General features: G+C 45.0%; 1 protein-coding gene across 5 annotated transcripts in view; it reads left to right on the plus strand.

Moving 5' to 3' along the window:
• Window positions 1-23,570, plus strand: part of LOC129869502 (protein Shroom2-like) — a 132,398-nt gene that overhangs the window by 58,542 nt on the left and 50,286 nt on the right. The window lies entirely within an intron of this gene.

Here is a 23,570-nt window from a genome sequence, read left to right on the forward strand (position 1 = left end):
CCTCTGACAAGGTGAGATACTGGCCTCCTATCCTCCCCCTCCTCTGACTTCTATGACAAGGTGAGATACTGGCCTCCTATCCTCCCCCTCCTCTGACTTCTATGACAAGGTGAGATACTGGCCTCCTATCCTCCCCCTCCTCTGACTTCTATGACAAGGTGAGATACTGGCCTCCTATCCTCACCCTCCTCTGACTTCTATGACAAGGTGAGATACTGGCCTCCTATCCTCCCCCTCCTCTGACTTCTATGACAAGGTGAGATACTGGCCTCCTATCCTCCCCCTCCTCTGACTTCTATGACAAGGTGAGATACTGGCCTCCTATCCTCACCCTCCTCTGACTTCTATGACAAGGTGAGATACTGGCCTCCTATCCTCCCCCTCCTCTGACTTCTATGACAAGGTGAGATACTGGCCTCCTATCCTCCCCCTCCTCTGACTTCTATGACAAGGTGAGATACTGGCCTCCTATCCTCCCCCTCCTCTGACTTCTATGACAAGGTGAGATACTGGCCTCCTATCCTCCCCCTCCTCTGACAAGGTGAGATACTGGCCTCCTATCCTCCCCCTCCTCTGACTTCTATGACAAGGTGAGATACTGGCCTCCTATCCTCCCCCTCCTCTGACTTCTATGACAAGGTGAGATACTGGCCTCCTATCCTCCCCCTCCTCTGACTTCTATGACAAGGTGAGATACTGGCCTCCTATCCTCCCCCTCCTCTGACTTCTATGACAAGGTGAGATACTGGCCTCCTATCCTCCCCCTCCTCTGACAAGGTGAGATACTGGCCTCCTATCCTCACCCTCCTCTGACTTCTATGACAAGGTGAGATACTGGCCTCCTATCCTCCCCCTCCTCTGACTTCTATGACAAGGTGAGATACTGGCCTCCTATCCTCACCCTCCTCTGACTTCTATGACAAGGTGAGATACTGGCCTCCTATCCTCCCCCTCCTCTGACAAGGTGAGATACTGGCCTCCTATCCTCCCCCTCCTCTGACAAGGTGAGATACTGGCCTCCTATCCTCCCCCTCCTCTGACAAGGTGAGATACTGGCCTCCTATCCTCCCCCTCCTCTGACTTCTATGACAAGGTGAGATACTGGCCTCCTATCCTCCCCCTCCTCTGACTTCTATGACAAGGTGAGATACTGGCCTCCTATCCTCCCCCTCCTCTGACTTCTATGACAAGGTGAGATACTGGCCTCCTATCCTCCCCCTCCTCTGACTTCTATGACAAGGTGAGATACTGGCCTCCTATCCTCACCCTCCTCTGACTTCTATGACAAGGTGAGATACTGGCCTCCTATCCTCCCCCTCCTCTGACTTCTATGACAAGGTGAGATACTGGCCTCCTATCCTCCCCCTCCTCTGACTTCTATGACAAGGTGAGATACTGGCCTCCTATCCTCCCCCTCCTCTGACTTCTATGACAAGGTGAGATACTGGCCTCCTATCCTCCCCCTCCTCTGACTTCTATGACAAGGTGAGATACTGGCCTCCTATCCTCCCCCTCCTCTGACTTCTATGACAAGGTGAGATACTGGCCTCCTATCCTCCCCCTCCTCTGACTTCTATGACAAGGTGAGATACTGGCCTCCTATCCTCCCCCTCCTCTGACAAGGTGAGATACTGGCCTCCTATCCTCCCCCTCCTCTGACAAGGTGAGATACTGGCCTCCTATCCTCCCCCTCCTCTGACTTCTATGACAAGGTGAGATACTGGCCTCCTATCCTCCCCCTCCTCTGACTTCTATGACAAGGTGAGATACTGGCCTCCTATCCTCCCCCTCCTCTGACTTCTATGACAAGGTGAGATACTGGCCTCCTATCCTCCCCCTCCTCTGACTTCTATGACAAGGTGAGATACTGGCCTCCTATCCTCCCCCTCCTCTGACTTCTATGACAAGGTGAGATACTGGCCTCCTATCCTCCCCCTCCTCTGACTTCTATGACAAGGTGAGATACTGGCCTCCTATCCTCCCCCTCCTCTGACTTCTATGACAAGGTGAGATACTGGCCTCCTATCCTTGTTGTAGTGCACCACAAGGGCCCGTAGGTCTCGAAACTGAGTCACTGTCCAACTCATTGTTGGTTCAAATGTTCCTGCGTGTTATGACTTTACTCTCAGTACAGCATCTCTATGGGGAGTAGCTCTCTGCTCCACTGAAGAAGTTACGATCACGCCTGACAAGGCCAATAAAAAACATGCCTCGCTGGAACCTTCCACAGGTCATAATGCCGAGGCTCGGATTCATTCCTTCCATTTTTTCCACTCTTCACCTTGAGCTGAGCAGAACTCGCACTGATTCGCACTGTTAAAAAACATTTGGAACGTGTAAAGAAAAGGACGAGGATGGACCATCTTAGGCTAGGTTGAGGAGTGACGTCTTAGGCTAGGTTGAGGAGTGACTACCTTAGGCTAGGTTGAGGAGTGACTCCTTAGGCTAGGTTGAGGAGTGACGACCTTAGGCTAGGTTGAGGAGTGACGTCTTAGGCTAGGTTGAGGAGTGACGCCTTAGGCTAGGTTGAGGAGTGACGTCTTAGGCTAGGTTGAGGAGTGACGGCCTTAGGCTAGGTTGGGGAGTGACGTCTTAGGCTAGGTTGAGGAGTGACTCCTTAGGCTAGGTTGGGGAGTGACGTCTTAGGCTAGGTTGAGGAGTGACGTCTTAGGCTAGGTTGAGGAGTGACGACCTTAGGCTAGGTTGAGGAGTGACGGCCTTAGGCTAGGTTGAGGAGTGACGGCCTTAGGCTAGGTTGGGGAGTGACGGCCTTAGGCTAGGTTGAGGAGTGACGCCTTAGGCTAGGTTGAGGAGTGACGCCTTAGGCTAGGTTGAGGAGTGACGACCTTAGGCTAGGTTGAGGAGTGACGTCTTAGGCTAGGTTGAGGAGTGACGACCTTAGGCTAGGTTGAGGAGTGACGTCTTAGGCTAGGTTGAGGAGTGACGTCTTAGGCTAGGTTGGGGATGACGTCTTAGGCTAGGTTGAGGAGTGACGACCTTAGGCTAGGTTGAGGTGTGACGTCTTAGGCTAGGTTGAGGAGTGACGTCTTAGGCTAGGTTGAGGAGTGACGTCTTAGGCTAGGTTGGGGAGTGACGTCTTAGGCTAGGTTGAGGAGTGACGTCTTAGGCTAGGTTGAGGAGTGACGTCTTAGGCTAGGTTGGGGAGTGACTCCTTAGGCTAGGTTGAGGAGTGACTCCTTAGGCTAGGTTGGGGAGTGACTCCTTAGGCTAGGTTGAGGAGTGACTCCTTAGGCTAGGTTGAGGTGTGACGTCTTAGGCTAGGTTGAGGAGTGACGTCTTAGGCTAGGTTGAGGAGTGACGTCTTAGGCTAGGTTGGGGAGTGACTCCTTAGGCTAGGTTGAGGAGTGACGTCTTAGGCTAGGTTGAGGTGTGACGTCTTAGGCTAGGTTGAGAAGTGACGACCTTAGGCTAGGTTGAGGAGTGACGTCTTAGGCTCCGGGGATATAAGCATTGAGTTATTTTTTTTTTAAATATATTTTATTTTTGCATTTTCCAATTAACAACATTCAAGACAAACGTGAAAAGATATTAGACAACAATAGGACAAAGTGACAGTGACAGATGAGCGTAACAAAGAAAGAAAAAATAAAACTAATTATATATACAAACATACAATAAAAGAAATATATAATGAGACATTGGATCATATAGTCACCTGCTGTAGGCTACATATTATACATTACGTGTGAAACATTATATAAGGATAATATAGAGATTCATTCAATGTGATGTGGGGGGAGATTCTCCATATAGTCAATAAAAGGTTGCCAAATTCTGTAAAATGTATTTAACTTATTCCTCAAGCGGTAAGTAATTTTCTCCAGTGGGATACAACTATTAACTTCTGATAGCCACATTGCAACTGGCAGGGGGGAATCCAGTTTCCATTTCAAGGCGATACATTTCTTGGCAATCGCTAGCAATATTTCTGTTAGCTTTATAGCGTGGCTTTGCCTAAGATTGGTGTTAGTAAAGTTGCCCACTAGACAGACTTCCGGGTCTGAAGGGAATGCAACCCCATGAATTGAGGATATGGTATCGCATACCCCCTGCCAGAGACCGTGTAGTTTTGAACACTGCCAAGTGGAATGGAGGAATGTTCCTTCATCTGAGCCACATCTAAAACATAGGGAGGAGATATCAGGGTTGAACTTGTGCAGTCTAGATGAGGTGATATAGAGCTGATGGAGGAAATTAAACTGAATCAGTCTGTATCTGGAGTTCAATGTGGATGTAACACCATCCCTGCATAGGTCACTCCATAGACCCTCATCAAGATCAATACCCAGATCTTTTTCCCATCTAAGTCGGGGTTTATCTAGCCCAGGCAGTGTTAGTCCTGACATAAGAGCATCGTAAACACGGGAAATGGTCTTGAACAGTGGTTGGTCTGCGTGGCAGAGTTGTTCAATAGGTGACATCTTAGGTAGGTTCCATTGTCCCGTGAGAGTCACCCTAATAAAGTTTCGTAGTTGTAGGTAGCTAAAGAAGTCCCTGTTAGGCAAGTGGTATTTCTGTTTCAGCTGATCAAAAGACATAAGAACTCCCTCCTCGTAACAATGCTCCAGAAGAGTGATCCCCCTTATCAGACCATAGTCTAAAGTTACTATTCTGGAAAAACATAGGGATCAATCTATTGTTCCATAAAGGGGTTTTAGGGGAAAGGAATCCCCCTCGTCCGAACAGCTCATGCAGTTTGCACCATGCCAGGACAGAATGTATGATTAAAGGGTTGTCTGTGATGGTTTTTATAGATTTTCTGTCCCATTTGTAAAACAATTCTGCCCCAGTGTCATCATTTACCTCAAGCTTTTCAATGTTCAACCATGAGGGAGAGGGACCCTTGTCAAACCTCTGAGCCAGAAACCTAGACTGTGCTGCCCAGTAGTACATTCTAAAGTTGGGGAGGTTTAAGCCCCCTTGACTGTAATCCAGGGTCAGTTTATCCAGGCCAACCCTAGGGGTTTTGCCTTGAGTTGTTATTTTACCTGAAATGCACAAGGTCCTCTACTCCGACAATTAATCCACACATAAAACGTTTCTAGTCATCTCTCCTCCTTCCAGGCCTTTTCTTCTCTGGACTTTATATTGTGATTGGCAACTTTCATAAATTAGGTGCATTACCTCCACCGACCTCATTCGTCTTTCAGTCACACACGTAGGTATAACTTCTTATGGCTGCAATCCCGTTAACGGGATCGATATGACAACAGCCAGTGAAAGTGCAGGGCGCCAAATTCAAACAACAGAAATCTCATAATTAAAATTCCTCAAGCATACAAGTATTTCACACCATTTTAAAGATGGACTTCTTTCTAATCCCACCACAGTGTCCGATTTCAAAAAGGCTTTACAGCGAAAGCACCACACACGATTGTTAGGTCACTGCAAAATCACAGAAAGACACAGCCATTTTTCCAGCCATAGACAGGAGTCACAAAAAGCAGAAATAGAGATAAAATTAATCACTAACCTTTGATGATCTTCATCAGATGACACTCATAGGACTTCATGTTACACAATACATGTATGTTTTGTTCAATAAAGTTAATATTTATATCCAAAAACCTCAGTTTACATTGGCGCCTTGTTCAGAAATGCCTCCAAAATATCCGGAGAAATTGCATAAATACTCATCATAAACTTTGATGAAAGATACATGTTTTACATAGAATTAAAGATACACTTGTTCTTAATGCAACCGCTGTGTCAGATTTAAAAAACCTTTACGGCAAAAGCACACTATTCAATAATCTGAGAACAGCGTTCAGCCACAAAAGGAAGCCATACAGTTACCCGCCAAATTGTGCAGTCAACAAAACTCATAAATAGCATTATAAATCTTCACTTACCTTTGCTGATCTTCACCGGAATGCACTCCCAGGACTCCCACTCCCAAATGTTTGTTTTGTTCGGTAATGTCCATCATATATGTCCAAATAGCTATTTTTGTTAGCGTGTTTGGGAAACAAATCCAAAGTCAGGAAGCGCGTCACTAAAAGCAGATGAAATGTCAAAAAGTTCCGTAACAATCAGTAGAAACATGTCAAACGATGTATTGAATCAATCTTTAGGATGTTTTTAACATAAATCTTCAATAACGTTCCAACCGGAGAATTCCATTGACTTCAGATGTGCGATGGAACAGAGCTCCCTCTCATGTGAACGCGCATGGTCAGAGCATGGTCAGCTCATGGTCAGAGCATGGTCAGCTCATGGTAGACCTGACTCATTCCTGTCTCCTTCGGCCCCACTTCACAGTAGAAGCATCAGACAAGGTTCTAACGACTGTTGACATCTAGTGGAAGCCGTAGGAAGTGCAAACTGATCCATATCCGATAGGCGTAGAGTTGAAAATCAACCAACCTCAGATTTCCCACTTCCTGTTTGGATTTCTAAATTCTGTTATACTCACAGACATCATTCAAACAGTTTTATAAACTTCAGTGTTTTCTATCCAATACTAATAATTATATGCATATATTAGCAACTGGGACTGAGAAGCAGGCAGTTTACTCTGGGCACCTCTGATCCAAGCTACTCAATACTGCCCCTGCAGCCATAAGAAGATAACCAATGAGGAGATGGCACGTCGGTACCTGCTTCTATAAACTAATGAGGAGATGGGAGAGGCAGGACTTGCAGCGCGATCTGCGCCACAAATAGAACTGACTTCTATTTTAGCGCTTGGCAACGCAGACACTCGTTCGCGAGCAGTGTGGGTGCAATAATTGAATAATATAGATTTCTACATTAATTTTGCGACGCGAGCGGTGTAGTCAGAGTATTAGGCTAGGTTGAGGAGTGACCCCTTAGGCTAGGTTGAGGAGTGACCCCTTAGGCTAGGTTGAGGAGTGACCCCTTAGGCTAGGTTGAGGAGTGACCCCTTAGGCTAGGTTGAGGAGTGACCCCTTAGGCTAGGTTGAGGAGTGATCACAATGGTGCATCTGTAGTAGAGGTCGACCGATTAATCGGAATGGCCGATTAATTAGTGCCGATTTCAAGTTTTCATAACAATCGGAAATCGATATTATTATTATTATTATATTTTTTTTTTTACACCTTTATTTAACTAGGCAAGTCAGTTAAGAACACATTCTTAAATTTTCAATGACGGCCTCGGAACAGTGGGTTAACTGCCTTGTTCAGGGGCAGAACGACAGATTTTCACCTTGTCAGCTCAGGGATTCAATTTTGCAACCTTACAGTTAACTAGTCCAACGCTCTAACCACCTGCCTCACGAGGAGCCCGCCTATTACGCGAATGCAGTAAGAAGCCAAGGTAATTTGCTAACTAGCTTTAAACTTATCTTATAAAAAACAATCAATCAATCAATTATAATCACTAGTTATAACTCCACATGGTTGATGATATTACTAGTTTATCTAGCGTGTCCTGCATTGCATATAATCGATGCGGTGGCATTCGCGAAAAATGACTGTCGATGCTCCAACGTGTACCTAACCATAAACATCAATGCCTTTCTTAAAATCAATACACAGAAGTATATATTTTTAAACCTGCATATTTAACTAAAATAAATCCAGGTTAGCAGGCAATATTAACCAGGTGAAATTGTGTCACTTCTCTTGCGTTCATTGCACGCAGAGTCAGGGTATATGCAGCAGTTTGGGCCGCCTGGCTCATTGCGAACTAATTTGCCAGAATTTTACGTAATTATGACATAACATTGAAGGTTGTGCAATGTAACAGGAATATTTAGACTTATGGATGCCACCCGTTAGATAAAATACGGAACGGTTCAGTATTTCACTGAAATAATAAATGTTTTGTTTTCGAGATGATAGTTTCCGGATTCGACCATATTAATGACCAAAGGCTCGTATTTCTGTGTGTTATTATGTTATAATTAAGTCTATGATTTGATAGAGCAGTCTGACTGAGCGGTGGTAGGCACCAGCAGGCTCGTAAGCATTCATTCAAACAGCACTTTTGTGCGTTTTGGCAGCAGCTCTTCGCAATGCTTCAAGCATTGCGCTGTTTATGACTTCAAGCCTATCAACTCCCGAGATTAGGCTGGTGTAACCGATGTGAAATGGCTAGCTAGTTAGCGCGCGCTAATAGCGTTTCAAACGTCACTCGCTCTGAGACTTGGAGTAGTTGTTCCCCTTGCTCTGCATGGGTAACGCTGCTTCGAGGGTGGCTGTTGTCGATGTGTTCCTGGTTCGAGCCCAGGTAGCGGCGAGGAGAGGGATGGAAGCTATACTGTTACACTGGCAATACTAAAGTGCCTAGAAGAACATCCAATAGTCAAAGGTATATGAAATACAAATCGTATAGAGAGAAATAGTCCTATAATTCCTAAAATAACTACAACCTAAAACTTCTTAACTGGGAATATTGAAGACTCATGTTAAAAGGAACCACCAGCTTTCATATACCACCAGCTTTCTCATGTTCTGAGCAAGGAACTTAAACGTTAGCTTTCTTACATGGCACATATTGCACTTTTACTTTCTTCTCCAACACTTTGTTTTTGCATTATTTAAACCAAATTGAACGTTTCATTATTTATTTGAGGCTAAATTGATTTTATTGATGTATTATATTAAGTTAAAATAAGTGTTCATTCAGTATTGTTGTAATTGTCATTATTACAAAAAAAAAAAAAAAAACGTCCGATTTAATCGGTATCGGCTTTTTTGGCCCTCCAATAATCGATATCGGTATCGGCATTGAAAAATCATAATGGGTCGACCTCTAATCTGTAGACTGCAGGAATGATGGTTGAAGACAAGGTTTCCAGGTCTGGTTATTTATTAACCAACTAAAAGGTCAGAGCACAAGGACTCAGGAGCACATGGGGGTAGGTAAGATGAAATGGCTTGTAAGGCTGATAAGGTTGTGTGTGTTCTGGAACATACCTGGCTGGCCATAACTAATAACAGGAGTATTTGCAGTAGACTATACTATGTAGCTAGACAACAATACTAGGATAGGACAACGAGGGACTCCGTCTCTCTTGGCATTGGCTTGCTTTTTTGCAAAGGTTACAGGTAACCTTTGAGATATTTTGTCACGTTTCACAATAGTTAACACACACACATGGACACAGCGGTGTAAGGCACTGCATCTCAGTGTAAGAGGCGTCACTACAGTCCCTGGTTCGAATCCATGCTGTTTCACACGGCGCACAACAAACTGCAAATTTCAAACAACTTTAGGTATTTTCTTACGTAAATAATCGATAAAATTGAAGACGGGATGATCTGTGTTCAATACAGGATTAAAACTAACTGTAGCTAGCTTTCTGGTCCCGCGCTTCTAACAAACAGGACACTTCGAGTGACCCTCCTTCAAGATGGCCGTACTTCTTCATTACACAAAGGAATAACCTCAACCAATTTCTAAAGACTGTTGACATCCAGTGGAAGCGGTAGGAACTGCAAGAAGTTCCCTTAGAAATCTGGTTTCCCAGATCTCTTTTCTCATTGAACAGAGAGTGACCTCACCAAAAAAAAACATCTGAATGGTTTGTCCCCCCTGAATGGTTTTGCCTGCTTAATAAGTTCTGTTATACTTACAGACATGATTCAAACAGTTTTAGAAACTTCAGAGTGTTTTCTATCCAAATCTACTAACAATATGCATATCTTATCTTCTGGGGATGAGTAGCTGGCAGTTTAATTTTGGTATGCTTTTCATCAAAAATACTGCCCCCTACCCAAGAGTTAAGAACAAATTCTTATTTACCATGACGGCCTACCAAAAGGCCTCCTGCGGGGACGGGGGCAGGGATTAAAAAAAGAAATACATTAAATTAAAATATAGGACAAAACACACATCACGACAATAGAGACACAACACTACATAAAGAGAGACCTAAGACAACAACATGGTAGCAACACATGACAACAACATGGTAGCAACACATGACAACAACATGGTAGCAACACATGACAACAACATGGTAGCAACACATGACAACAACATGGTAGCAACACATGACAACAACATGGTAGCAACACATGTCAACAACATGGTAGCAACACATGTCAACAACATGGTAGCAACACATGACAACAACATGGTAGCAACACATGTCAACAACATGGTAGCAACACATGACAACACAGCATGGTAGCAACACATGACAACACAGCATGGTAGCAACACATGTCAACAACATGGTAGCAACACATGACAACACAGCATGGTAGCAACACAACATGGAGCAGCACAAAACAGGGTACATTATTGGGCACCGACAACAGCACAAAGGGCAAGAAGGTAGAGACAACAATACATCACGCAAAGCAGCCACAACTGTCAGTAAGAGTGTCCATGATTGAGTCTTTGAATGAAGAGATTGAGATAAAACTGTCCAGTTTGAGTGTTTGTTGCAGCTCATTCCAGTCGCTAGCTGCAGTGAACTGAAAGAGGAACGACCCAGGGATGTGTGTGCTTTGGGGACCTTTAACAGAATGTGACTGGCAGAACGGGTGTTGTATGTGGAGGATGAAGGCTGCAGTAGATATCTCAGATAGGGGGGAGTGAGGCCTAAGAGGGTTTTATAAATAAGCATCAACCAGTGGGTCTTGCGACGGGTATACAGAGATGAACCGTTTACAGAGGAGTATAGAGTGCAGTGATGTGTCCTGTAAGGAGCATTGGTGGCAAATCTGATGGCCGAATGGTAAATAACATCTAGCTGCTCAAGAGCACCCTTACCTGCTGATCTATAAATTATGTCTCCGTAATCTAGCATGGGTAGGATGGTTATCTGAATCAGGGTTAGTTTGGCAGCTGGGGTGAAAGAGGAGCGATTACGATAGAGGAAACCAAGTCTAGATTTAACTTGAGCCTGTAGTTTTGTTATGTCCTGAGAGAAGGACAGTGTACAGTCCAGCCATACTCCCAAGTACTTGTATGAGGTGACTACCTCAAGCTCTAAACCCTCAGAGGTAGTAATCACACCTGTGGGGAGAGGGGCGTTCTTCTTACCAGCGTCTCCCCTGACACAGACATCTGGCTCAGTAGCATCAGATACCAGCTGGAGCCTCTCCCCTGACACACAGACATCTGGAGCTTCTCCCCTGACACACAGACATCTGGCTCAGTAGCATCAGATACCAGCTGGAGCTTCTCCCCTGACACACAGACATCTGGCTCAGTGGCATCAGATACCAGCTGGAGCTTCTCCCCTGACACACAGACATCTGGAGCTTCTCCCCTGACACACAGACATCTGGAGCTTCTCCCCTGACACACAGACATCTGGCTCAGTAGCATCAGATACCAGCTGGAGCTTCTCCCCTGACACACAGACATCTGGCTCAGTAGCATCCGTTTCCCTCTTTGTGAAGAACATGCAAACAGTTTTTTTCACATTGAGATGCAAACACGAGTCACTGAGCCACTTTGTAACCTGGACCATTACAGTAGTGAGTCACTGAGCCACTTTGTAACCTGGACCATTACAGTAGTGAGTCACTGAGCCACTTTGTAACCTGGACCATTACAGTAGTGAGTCACTGAGTCACTATGTAACCTGGACCATTACAGTAGTGAGTCACTGAGCCACTTTGTAACCTGGACCATTACAGTAGTGAGTCACTGAGCCACTTTGTAACCTGGACCATTACAGTAGTGAGTCACTGAGCCACTTTGTAACCTGGACCATTACAGTAGTGAGTCACTGAGCCACTTTGTAACCTGGACCATTACAGTAGTGAGTCACTGAGCCACTTTGTAACCTGGACCATTACAGTAGAGTCACTGAGCCACTTTGTAACCTGGACCATTACAGTAGTGAGTCACTGAGTCACTCTGTAACCTGGACCATTACAGTAGTGAGTCACTGAGCCACTTTGTAACCTGGACCATTACAGTAGTGAGTCACTGAGCCACTTTGTAACCTGGACCATTACAGTAGTGAGTCACTGAGCCACTTTGTAACCTGGACCATTACAGTAGTGAGTCACTGAGCCACTTTGTAACCTGGACCATTACAGTAGTGAGTCACTGAGCCACTTTGTAACCTGGACCATTACAGTAGTGAGTCACTGAGCCACTTTGTAACCTGGACCATTACAGTAGTGAGTCACTGAGTCACTCTGTAACCTGGACCATTACAGTAGTGAGTCACTGAGCCACTTTGTAACCTGGACCAGTACAGTAGTGAGTCACTGAGCCACTTTGTAACCTGGACCATTACAGTAGTGAGTCACTCTTTACATGCACATATATCACTGTATCATCTGCATACATTTGAACGTCAGACCCAGTACAGACAGAAGGCAGATCATTGATGTACAGGCTGAACTACAGACCCAGTACAGACAGAAGGCAGATCATTAATGTACAGGCTGAACAGGAGGGGCCCCAGTATTGACCCTTGGGGCACACCCACATCATAGCTAAGAGTGGGGCGACAGCTCATTGCTCACTCTGACACACTGAGTTCTGCCTTCAAGGTAGGATTTCATCCATCTCAAGGCATCGGGGGAAAAGTTGAACTTGGACAATTTTGTGATTAGAACCTCATGGTAACAGTATCACAAGCCTTCCTTAGGTCCAGAAACACAGCCCCAACAACGCCCCCTTTGTCCATCTTGGACTTCACATTTTCCAGAAGAAAATGGCAGTTTCTGTGGAGTGTTTCGCTCTGAAGCCAAACTGCATGGAGTGTAATGTGAAGGGGCTGTTGTTGAGGTGGGCAGTTGTTCTGCTACACACTTTTCAACAACCTTTGACACCACGGGTAGTATGGTCTACCATATCGAAAGCTTTGGCCAAGTCAATAAAAATAGCAGCACAACATTGCTTAGAATTAAGGGCAATGGTGACATCATTGAGGACCTTTAAAGTTGCAGTGACACATCCATAACCTGAGCGGAAACCAGACTGCAAACCAGAGAGAATACTATAGACATCAAGAAAAGCCAGTCAGTTGATTATTGACATGTTTTTCCAACACTTTTGATAAACAGGGCAAAATAGAAATAGGCCTATAACATTTAGGATCAGCTTGATCTCCCCCTTTATATAAAGGACAACACAACTGATTGGCTTAGACACATTAAGAAGGAAAGAAATGCCACTATAACTTTTAACAAGGCTCACCTGTTAATTGAAATGCATTCCAGGTGACTACCTCCTATGGCTGATTTTTTTTTTTTTTTTTTATTTATTTCACCTTTATTTAACCAGGTAGGCTAGTTGAGAACAAGTTCTCATTTACAACTGCGACCTGGCCAAGATAAAGCATAGCATTGTGAACAGACAACAACACAGAGTTACACATGGAGTAAACAATAAACAAGTCAATAACATGGTAGAAAAAAGAGAATCTATATACAATGTGTGCAAAAGGCATGAGGTAGGCAATAAATCGAATAATTACAATTTAGCAGATTAACACTGGAGTGATAAATCATCAGATGATCATGTGCAAGAAGAGATACTGGTGTGCAAAAGAGCAGAAAAGTAAAAAAATGAAAACAGTATGGGGATGAGGTAGGTAAATTGGGTGGGCTATATACCGATGGACTATGTACAGCTGCAGCGATCGGTTAGCTGCTCGGATAGCAGATTTTTAAAGTTGTTGAGGGAGATAAAAGTCTCCAACTTCAGAGATTTTTGCAATTCGTTCCAGTCGCAGGCAGCAGAGAACTGGAAGGAAAGGCGTCCAAATGAGGTTTTGGCTTTAGGGATGATCAGTGAGATACACCTGCTGGAGCGCGTGCTACGGGTGGGTGTAGCCATCGTGACCAGTGAACTGAGATAAGGCGGCACTTTACCTACCATAGCCTTGTAGATGACCTGGAGCCAGTGGGTCTGACGACGAACATGTAGCGAGGGCCAGCCGACTAAGGCATACAGGTCGCAGTGGTGGGTCTTATAAGGTGCTTTAGTAACAAAACGGATGGCACTGTGATAAACTGCATCCAGTTTGCTGAGTAGAGTATTGGAAGCTATTTTGTAGATGACATCGCCGAAGTCGAGGATCGGTAGGATAGTCAGTTTTACTAGGGTAAGTTTGGCGGCGTGAGTGAAGGAGGCTTTGTTCCGGAATAGAAAGCCGACTCTAGATTTGATTTTGGATTGGAGATGTTTGATATGAGTCTGGAAGGAGAGTTTGCAGTCTAGCCAGACACCTAGGTACTTATAGATGTCCACATATTCTAGGTCGGAACCGTCCAGGGTGGTGATGCTAGTCGGGCGTGCGGGTGCAGGCAGCGAACGGTTGAAAAGCATGCATTTGGTTTTACTAGCATTTAAGAGCAGTTGGAGGCCACGGAAGGAGTGTTGTATGGCATTGAAGCTCGTTTGGAGGTTAGATAACACAGTGTCCAGGGAAGGGCCGGAAGTATACAGAATGGTGTCGTCTGCGTAGAAGTGGATCAGGGAATCGCCCGCAGCAAGAGCAACATCATTGATGTATACAGAGAAAAGAGTCGGCCCGAGAATTGAACCCTGTGGTACCCCCATAGAGACTGCCAGAGGACCGGACAGCATGCCCTCCGATTTGACACACTGAACTCTGTATGCAAAGTAGTTGGTGAACCAGGCAAGGCAGTCATTAGAAAAACCGAGGCTATTGAGTCTGCCGATAAGAATATGGTGATTGACAGAGTCGAAAGCCTTGGCCAGGTCGATGAAGACGGCTGCACAGTAATGTCTTTTATCGATGGCGGTTATGATATCGTTTAGTACCTTGAGCGTGGCTGAGGTGCACCCGTGACCGGCTCGGAAACCGGATTGCACAGCGGAGAAGGTACGGTGGGATTCGAGATGGTCAGTGATCTGTTTGTTGACTTGGCTTTCGAAGACCTTAGCTAGGCAGGGCAGGATGGATATAGGTCTGTAACAGTTTGGGTCCAGGGTGTCTCCCCCTTTGAAGAGGGGGATGACAGCGGCAGCTTTCCAATCCTTGGGGATCTCAGATGATACGAAGGAGAGGTTGAACAGGCTGGTAATAGGGGGTGCGACAATGGCGGCGGACAGTTTCAGAAATAGGGGGTCCAGATTGTCAAGCACAGCTGATTTGTATGGGTCCAGGTTTTCCAGCTCTTTCAGAACATCTGCTATCTGGATATGGGTAAAGGAGAAGCTGGGGAGGCTTGGGCGAGTAGCAGCGGGGGGGGCGGGGCTGTTGGCCAAGGTTGGAGTCGCCAGGTGGAAGGCATGGCCAGCCATTGAGAAATGTTTGTTGAAGTTTTCGATTATCACGGACTTATCAGTGGTGACCGTGTTATCTAGCCTCAGTGCAGTGGGCAGCTGGGAGGAGGTGCTCTTGTTTTCCATGGACTTTACAGTATCCCAGAACTTTTTGGAGTTAGAGCTACAGGATGCAAATTTCTGCTTGAAAAAGCTGGCCTTTGCTTTCCTGACTGACTGCGTGTATTGGTTCCTGACTTCCCTGAACAGTTGCATATCACGGGGGCTCTTCGATGCTATCGCAGTTCGCCACAGGATGTTTTTGTGCTGGTCGAGGGCAGTCAGGTCTGGAGTGAACCAAGGGCTATATCTGTTCTTGGTTCTGCATTTTTTGAACGGAGCATGCTTGTCTAATATGGTGAGGAAGTAACTTTTAAAGAATGACCAGGCATCCTCAACTGACGGGATGAGGTCAATATCCTTCCGGGGTACCCGGGCCAGGTCGATTAGAAAGGCCTGCTCGCAGAAGTGTTTCAGGGAGCGTTTGACAGTGATGAGGGGTGGTCGTTTGACCGTGGACCCGTGGCGGATACAGGCAATGAGGCAGTGATCGCTGAGATCTTGATTGAAGACAGCAGAAGTGTATTTGGAGGGCAAGTTGGCCAGGATAATGTCTATTAGGGTGCCCATGTTTACGGATTTAGGGTTGTACCTGGTGGGTTCCTTGATGATTTGTGTGAGATTGAGGGCATCAAGCTTAGATTGTAGGACTGCCGGGGTGTTAAGCATATCCCAGTTTAGGTCACCTAACAGAACAAACTCTGAAGCTAGATGGGGAGCGATCAATTCACAGATGGTGTCCAGGGCACAGCTGGGAGCTGAGGGGGGTCGGTAGCAGGCGGCAACAGTGAGAGACTTATTTCTGGAGAGATTAATTTTTAAATTGATTAGATTGAGAGAATGCCAAGAGTGTGTAAAGCTGTCAAGTCAAAGGGTTTTGAAGACTTTGAAGAATCTCAAATATAAAATAACACTTTTTTTTGTTTACTACATGACTCCATATGTGTTATTTCATAGTTTTGATATCTTCACTATTATTCTACAATGTACAGCTGGGACAGGAGAGAGTCGATCTTTGAGGCATTCTTAGTCGATCACCAAACATTTCTACAGAAAAGTCAACAATAAAGCCTTGAACTTTATATCATTGGTGTTGCTCTGTTGGCGGTAGGTGCACTTGATTCAGAAGCCCTGTTGGCGGTAGGTGCACTTGATTCAGAAGCCCTGTTGGAGGTAGGTGCACTTGATTCAGAAGCCCTGTTGGCGGTAGGTGCACTTGATTCAGAAGCCCTGTTGGCGGTAGGTGCACTTGATTCAGAAGCCCTGTTGGCGGTAGGTGCACTTGATTCAGAAGCCCTGTTGGCGGTAGGTGCACTTGATTCAGAAGCCCTGTTGGTGGTAGGTGCACTTGATTCAGAAGCCCTGTTGACGGTAGGTGCACTTGATTCAGAAGCCCTGTTGGTGGTAGGTGCACTTGATTCAGAAGCCCTGTTGGCGGTAGGTGCACTTGATTCAGAAGCCCTGCGCACCGGGTAGGCAAAGTGTTCCCATTTTGACCGGTCCGCTCCTGATCCCCAGGATCGTCATCTTGGTTGGCGTCCTGCGGTAGGAGCGTCGGGGAGGGGGTACTGTCACGTGTGCTCCCCCTCCGGCCTCTAGGTCACCAGGCAGCTCGTTATGGTGCACACCTGTCACCATCTTTACTTGCATCTGCGCATATTGACACTCACCTGGACTCCATCACCTCCTTGATTACCTGCCCTATATATGTCACTCCCCTTTTGTTCCTTCGTCATTGTTTCTGTTTCCTGTCTGTGCGTTGTGCATGTTTCGTTGTTTTGTTCATTAAATGATGCTCTCCCTGAACTTGCTTCCCGACTCTCAGCGCACATGGTTATAAGAACATTATTGGTAGGTATATAGCCAATATGCTATGATAACGTATTAGGCCAGGTATATAGCCAATATGCTATGATAATGTATTAGGCCAGGTATATAGCCAATATGCTATGATAATGTATTAGGCCAGGTATATAGCCAATATGCTATGATAATGTATTAGGCCTACTGCACAAACCTCATTCCTACAGAACTGTTTTTATTAGGTTACATTTTTAAAGTCATGTTTAAAAATCTATATTTCTGAGCGGTAGTTGTCGGCTTGCTGCGAAAGTGATCTTGACTCAGAAAAGGTTGGTGACCACTGCTTTACTTTATTTGGATCTCCGTTAGCTTTTGCCGAAGCAGCAGCGTTTCTTCTTGGGGTCAACTAAATAATAAAATGGTATTTATACCGCTGGACTTACAGGGACTTCAGAGAGTATTTATACCCCTGGACTTCAGAGAGTATTTATACCCCTGGACTTCAGAGAGTATTTATACCCCTGGACTTCAGAGAGTATTTATACCCCTGGACTTCAGAGAGTATTTATACCCCTGGACTTCAGAGAGTATTTATACCCCTGGACTTCAGAGAGTATTTATACCCCTGGACTTCAGAGAGTATTTATACCCCTGGACTTCAGAGAGTATTTATACCCCTGGACTTCAGAGAGTATTTATACCCCTGGACTTCAGAGAGTATTTATACCCCTGGACTTCAGAGAGTATTTATACCCCTGGACTTCAGAGAGTATTTATACCCCTGGACTTACAGGGACTTCAGAGAGTATTTATACCGCTGGACTTCAGAGAGTATTTATACCCCTGGACTTACATGGACTTCAGAGAGTATTTATACCCCTGGACTTACAGGGACTTCAGAGAGTATTTATACCGCTGGACTTCAGAGAGTATTTATACCCCTGGAATTACAGGGACTTCAGAGAGTATTTATACCCCTGGACTTACAGGGACTTCAGAGAGTATTTATACCCCTGGACTTACAGGGACTTCAGAGAGTATTTATACCGCTGGACTTACAGGGACTTCAGAGAGTATTTATACCCCTGGACTTCAGAGAGTATTTATACCCCTGGACTTACAGGGACTTCAGAGAGTATTTATACCCCTGGACTTACAGGGACTTCAGAGAGTATTTATACCGCTGGACTTACAGGGACTTCAGAGAGTATTTATACCGCTGGACTTACAGGGACTTCAGAGAGTATTTATACCGCTGGACTTACAGGGACTTCAGAGAGTATTTATACCCCTGGACTTACAGGGACTTCAGAGAGTATTTATACCGCTGGACTTACAGGGACTTCAGAGAGTATTTATACCCCTGGACTTCAGAGAGTATTTATACCCCTGGACTTACAGGGACTTCAGAGAGTATTTATACCCCTGGACTTACAGGGACTTCAGAGAGTATTTATACCCCTGGACTTCAGAGAGTATTTATACCGCTGGACTTCAGAGAGTATTTATACCGCTGGACTTACAGGGACTTCAGAGAGTATTTATACCGCTGGACTTACAGGGACTTCGGAGAGTATTTATACCGCTGGACTTACAGGGACTTCAGAGAGTATTTATACCCCTGGACTTACAGGGACTTCAGAGAGTATTTATACCCCTGGACTTACAGGGACTTCAGAGAGTATTTATACCGCTGGACTTCAGAGAGTATTTATACCGCTGGACTTACAGGGACTTCAGAGAGTATTTATACCGCTGGACTTACAGGGACTTCAGAGAGTATTTATACCGCTGGACTTACAGGGACTTCAGAGAGTATTTATACCCCTGGACTTCAGAGAGTATTTATACCCCTGGACTTACAGGGACTTCAGAGAGTATTTATACCCCTGGACTTACAGGGACTTCAGAGAGTATTTATACCGCTGGACTTACAGGGACTTCAGAGAGTATTTATACCCCTGGACTTACAGGGACTTCAGAGAGTATTTATACCCCTGGACTTACAGGGACTTCAGAGTATTTATACCGCTGGACTTACAGGGACTTCAGAGAGTATTTATACCCCTGGACTTCAGAGAGTATTTATACCCCTGGACTTACAGGGACTTCAGAGAGTATTTATACCGCTGGACTTACAGGGACTTCAGAGAGTATTTATACCGCTGGACTTACAGGGACTTCAGAGAGTATTTTTACCCCTGGACTTCAGAGAGTATTTATACCCCTGGACTTACAGGGACTTCAGAGAGTATTTATACCCCTGGACTTACAGGGACTTCAGAGAGTATTTATACCGCTGGACTTACAGGGACTTCAGAGAGTATTTATACCGCTGGACTTACAGGGACTTCAGAGAGTATTTATACCGCTGGACTTACAGGGACTTCAGAGAGTATTTATACCCCTGGACTTACAGGGACTTCAGAGAGTATTTATACCGCTGGACTTACAGGGACTTCAGAGAGTATTTATACCCCTGGACTTCAGAGAGTATTTATACCCCTGGACTTACAGGGACTTCAGAGAGTATTTATACCCCTGGACTTACAGGGACTTCAGAGAGTATTTATACCGCTGGACTTCAGAGAGTATTTATACCGCTGGACTTACAGGGACTTCAGAGAGTATTTATACCGCTGGACTTACAGGGACTTCAGAGAGTATTTATACCGCTGGACTTACAGGGACTTCAGAGAGTATTTATACCCCTGGACTTACAGGGACTTCAGAGAGTATTTATACCCCTGGACTTACAGGGACTTCAGAGAGTATTTATACCCCTGGACTTACAGGGACTTCAGAGAGTATTTATACCGCTGGACTTCAGAGAGTATTTATACCGCTGGACTTACAGGGACTTCAGAGAGTATTTATACCGCTGGACTTACAGGGACTTCAGAGAGTATTTATACCGCTGGACTTACAGGGACTTCAGAGAGTATTTATACCCCTGGACTTCAGAGAGTATTTATACCCCTGGACTTACAGGGACTTCAGAGAGTATTTATACCCCTGGACTTACAGGGACTTCAGAGAGTATTTATACCCCTGGACTTACAGGGACTTCAGAGAGTATTTATACCGCTGGACTTACAGGGACTTCAGAGAGTATTTATACCGCTGGACTTACAGGGACTTCAGAGAGTATTTATACCCCTGGACTTACAGGGACTTCAGAGAGTATTTATACCCCTGGACTTACAGGGACTTCAGAGAGTATTTATACCGCTGGACTTACAGGGACTTCAGAGAGTATTTATACCGCTGGACTTACAGGGACTTCAGAGAGTATTTATACCCCTGGACTTACAGGGACTTCAGAGAGTATTTATACCGCTGGACTTACAGGGACTTCAGAGAGTATTTATACCGCTGGACTTACAGGGACTTCAGAGAGTATTTATACCGCTGGACTTACAGGGACTTCAGAGAGTATTTATACCGCTGGACTTACAGGGACTTCAGAGAGTATTTATACCCCTGGACTTACAGGGACTTCAGAGAGTATTTATACCGCTGGACTTACAGGGACTTCAGAGAGTATTTATACCCCTGGACTTCAGAGAGTATTTATACCCCTGGACTTACAGGGACTTCAGAGAGTATTTATACCCCTGGACTTACAGGGACTTCAGAGAGTATTTATACCGCTGGACTTCAGAGAGTATTTATACCGCTGGACTTACAGGGACTTCGGAGAGTATTTATACCGCTGGACTTACAGGGACTTCAGAGAGTATTTATACCCCTGGACTTACAGGGACTTCAGAGAGTATTTATACCCCTGGACTTACAGGGACTTCAGAGAGTATTTATACCGCTGGACTTCAGAGAGTATTTATACCGCTGGACTTACAGGGACTTCAGAGAGTATTTATACCGCTGGACTTACAGGGACTTCAGAGAGTATTTATACCGCTGGACTTACAGGGACTTCAGAGAGTATTTATACCCCTGGACTTCAGAGAGTATTTATACCCCTGGACTTACAGGGACTTCAGAGAGTATTTATACCCCTGGACTTACAGGGACTTCAGAGAGTATTTATACCGCTGGACTTACAGGGACTTCAGAGAGTATTTATACCCCTGGACTTACAGGGACTTCAGAGAGTATTTATACCCCTGGACTTACAGGGACTTCAGAGAGTATTTATACCGCTGGACTTACAGGGACTTCAGAGAGTATTTATACCCCTGGACTTCAGAGAGTATTTATACCCCTGGACTTACAGGGACTTCAGAGAGTATTTATACCGCTGGACTTACAGGGACTTCAGAGAGTATTTATACCGCTGGACTTACAGGGACTTCAGAGAGTATTTATACCCCTGGACTTCAGAGAGTATTTATACCCCTGGACTTACAGGGACTTCAGAGAGTATTTATACCCCTGGACTTACAGGGACTTCAGAGAGTATTTATACCGCTGGACTTACAGGGACTTCAGAGAGTATTTATACCGCTGGACTTACAGGGACTTCAGAGAGTATTTATACCGCTGGACTTACAGGGACTTCAGAGAGTATTTATACCCCTGGACTTACAGGGACTTCAGAGAGTATTTATACCGCTGGACTTACAGGGACTTCAGAGATTATTTATACCCCTGGACTTCAGAGAGTATTTATACCCCTGGACTTACAGGGACTTCAGAGAGTATTTATACCCCTGGACTTACAGGGACTTCAGAGAGTATTTATACCGCTGGACTTACATGGACTTCAGAGAGTATTTATACCGATGGACTTACAGGGACTTCAGAGAGTATTTATACCCCTGGACTTACAGGGACTTCAGAGAGTATTTATACCGCTGGACTTACAGGGACTTCAGAGAGTATTTATACCCCTGGACTTCAGAGAGTATTTATACCCCTGGACTTACAGGGACTTCAGAGAGTATTTATACCGCTGGACTTCAGAGAGTATTTATACCGCTGGACTTACAGGGACTTCAGAGAGTATTTATACCGCTGGACTTACAGGGACTTCAGAGAGTATTTATACCGCTGGACTTACAGGGACTTCAGAGAGTATTTATACCCCTGGACTTCAGAGAGTATTTATACCCCTGGACTTACAGGGACTTCAGAGAGTATTTATACCCCTGGACTTACAGGGACTTCAGAGAGTATTTATACCCCTGGACTTACAGGGACTTCAGAGAGTATTTATACTGCTGGACTTACAGGGACTTCAGAGAGTATTTATACCGCTGGACTTACAGGGACTTCAGAGAGTATTTATACCCCTGGACTTCAGAGAGTATTTATACCCCTGGACTTACAGGGACTTCAGAGAGTATTTATACCGCTGGACTTACAGGGACTTCAGAGAGTATTTATACCGCTGGACTTACAGGGACTTCAGAGAGTATTTATACCCCTGGACTTACAGGGACTTCAGAGAGTATTTATACCGCTGGACTTACAGGGACTTCAGAGATTATTTAAACCGCTGGACTTACAGGGACTTCAGAGAGTATTTATACCGCTGGACTTACAGGGACTTCAGAGAGTATTTATACCGCTGGACTTACAGGGACTTCAGAGAGTATTTATACCGCTGGACTTACAGGGACTTCAGAGAGTATTTATACCCCTGGACTTACAGGGACTTCAGAGAGTATTTATACCCCTGGACTTACAGGGACTTCAGAGAGTATTTATACCCCTGGACTTCAGAGAGTATTTATACCCCTGGACTTACAGGGACTTCAGAGAGTATTTATACCCCTGGACTTACAGGGACTTCAGAGAGTATTTATACCGCTGGACTTACAGGGACTTCAGAGAGTATTTATACCGCTGGACTTACAGGGACTTCAGAGAGTATTTATACCGCTGGACTTACAGGGACTTCAGAGAGTATTTATACCCCTGGACTTACAGGGACTTCAGAGAGTATTTATACCGCTGGACTTACAGGGACTTCAGAGAGTATTTATACCCCTGGACTTCAGAGAGTATTTATACCCCTGGACTTACAGGGACTTCAGAGAGTATTTATACCCCTGGACTTACAGGGACTTCAGAGAGTATTTATACCCCTGGACTTACATGGACTTCAGAGAGTATTTATACCGCTGGACTTACAGGGACTTCAGAGAGTATTTATACCGCTGGACTTACAGGGACTTCAGAGAGTATTTATACCCCTGGACTTCAGAGAGTATTTATACCCCTGGACTTACAGGGACTTCAGAGAGTATTTATACCGCTGGACTTACAGGGACTTCAGAGAGTATTTATACCGCTGGACTTACAGGGACTTCAGAGAGTATTTATACCCCTGGACTTACAGGGACTTCAGAGAGTATTTATACCCCTGGACTTACAGGGACTTCAGAGAGTATTTATACCCCTGGACTTACAGGGACTTCAGAGAGTATTTATACCGCTGGACTTACAGGGACTTCAGAAAGTGTTTTTTTTTTTATTTTTTTTTTTTGTATTTTTGTACTAAAAACTCCCTACTCCTTGCCGGTGACAAGCATAC

Source organism: Salvelinus fontinalis, chromosome 14 (genome assembly GCF_029448725.1).
Source record: "Salvelinus fontinalis isolate EN_2023a chromosome 14, ASM2944872v1, whole genome shotgun sequence".
Taxonomy (NCBI): domain Eukaryota; kingdom Metazoa; phylum Chordata; class Actinopteri; order Salmoniformes; family Salmonidae; genus Salvelinus; species Salvelinus fontinalis.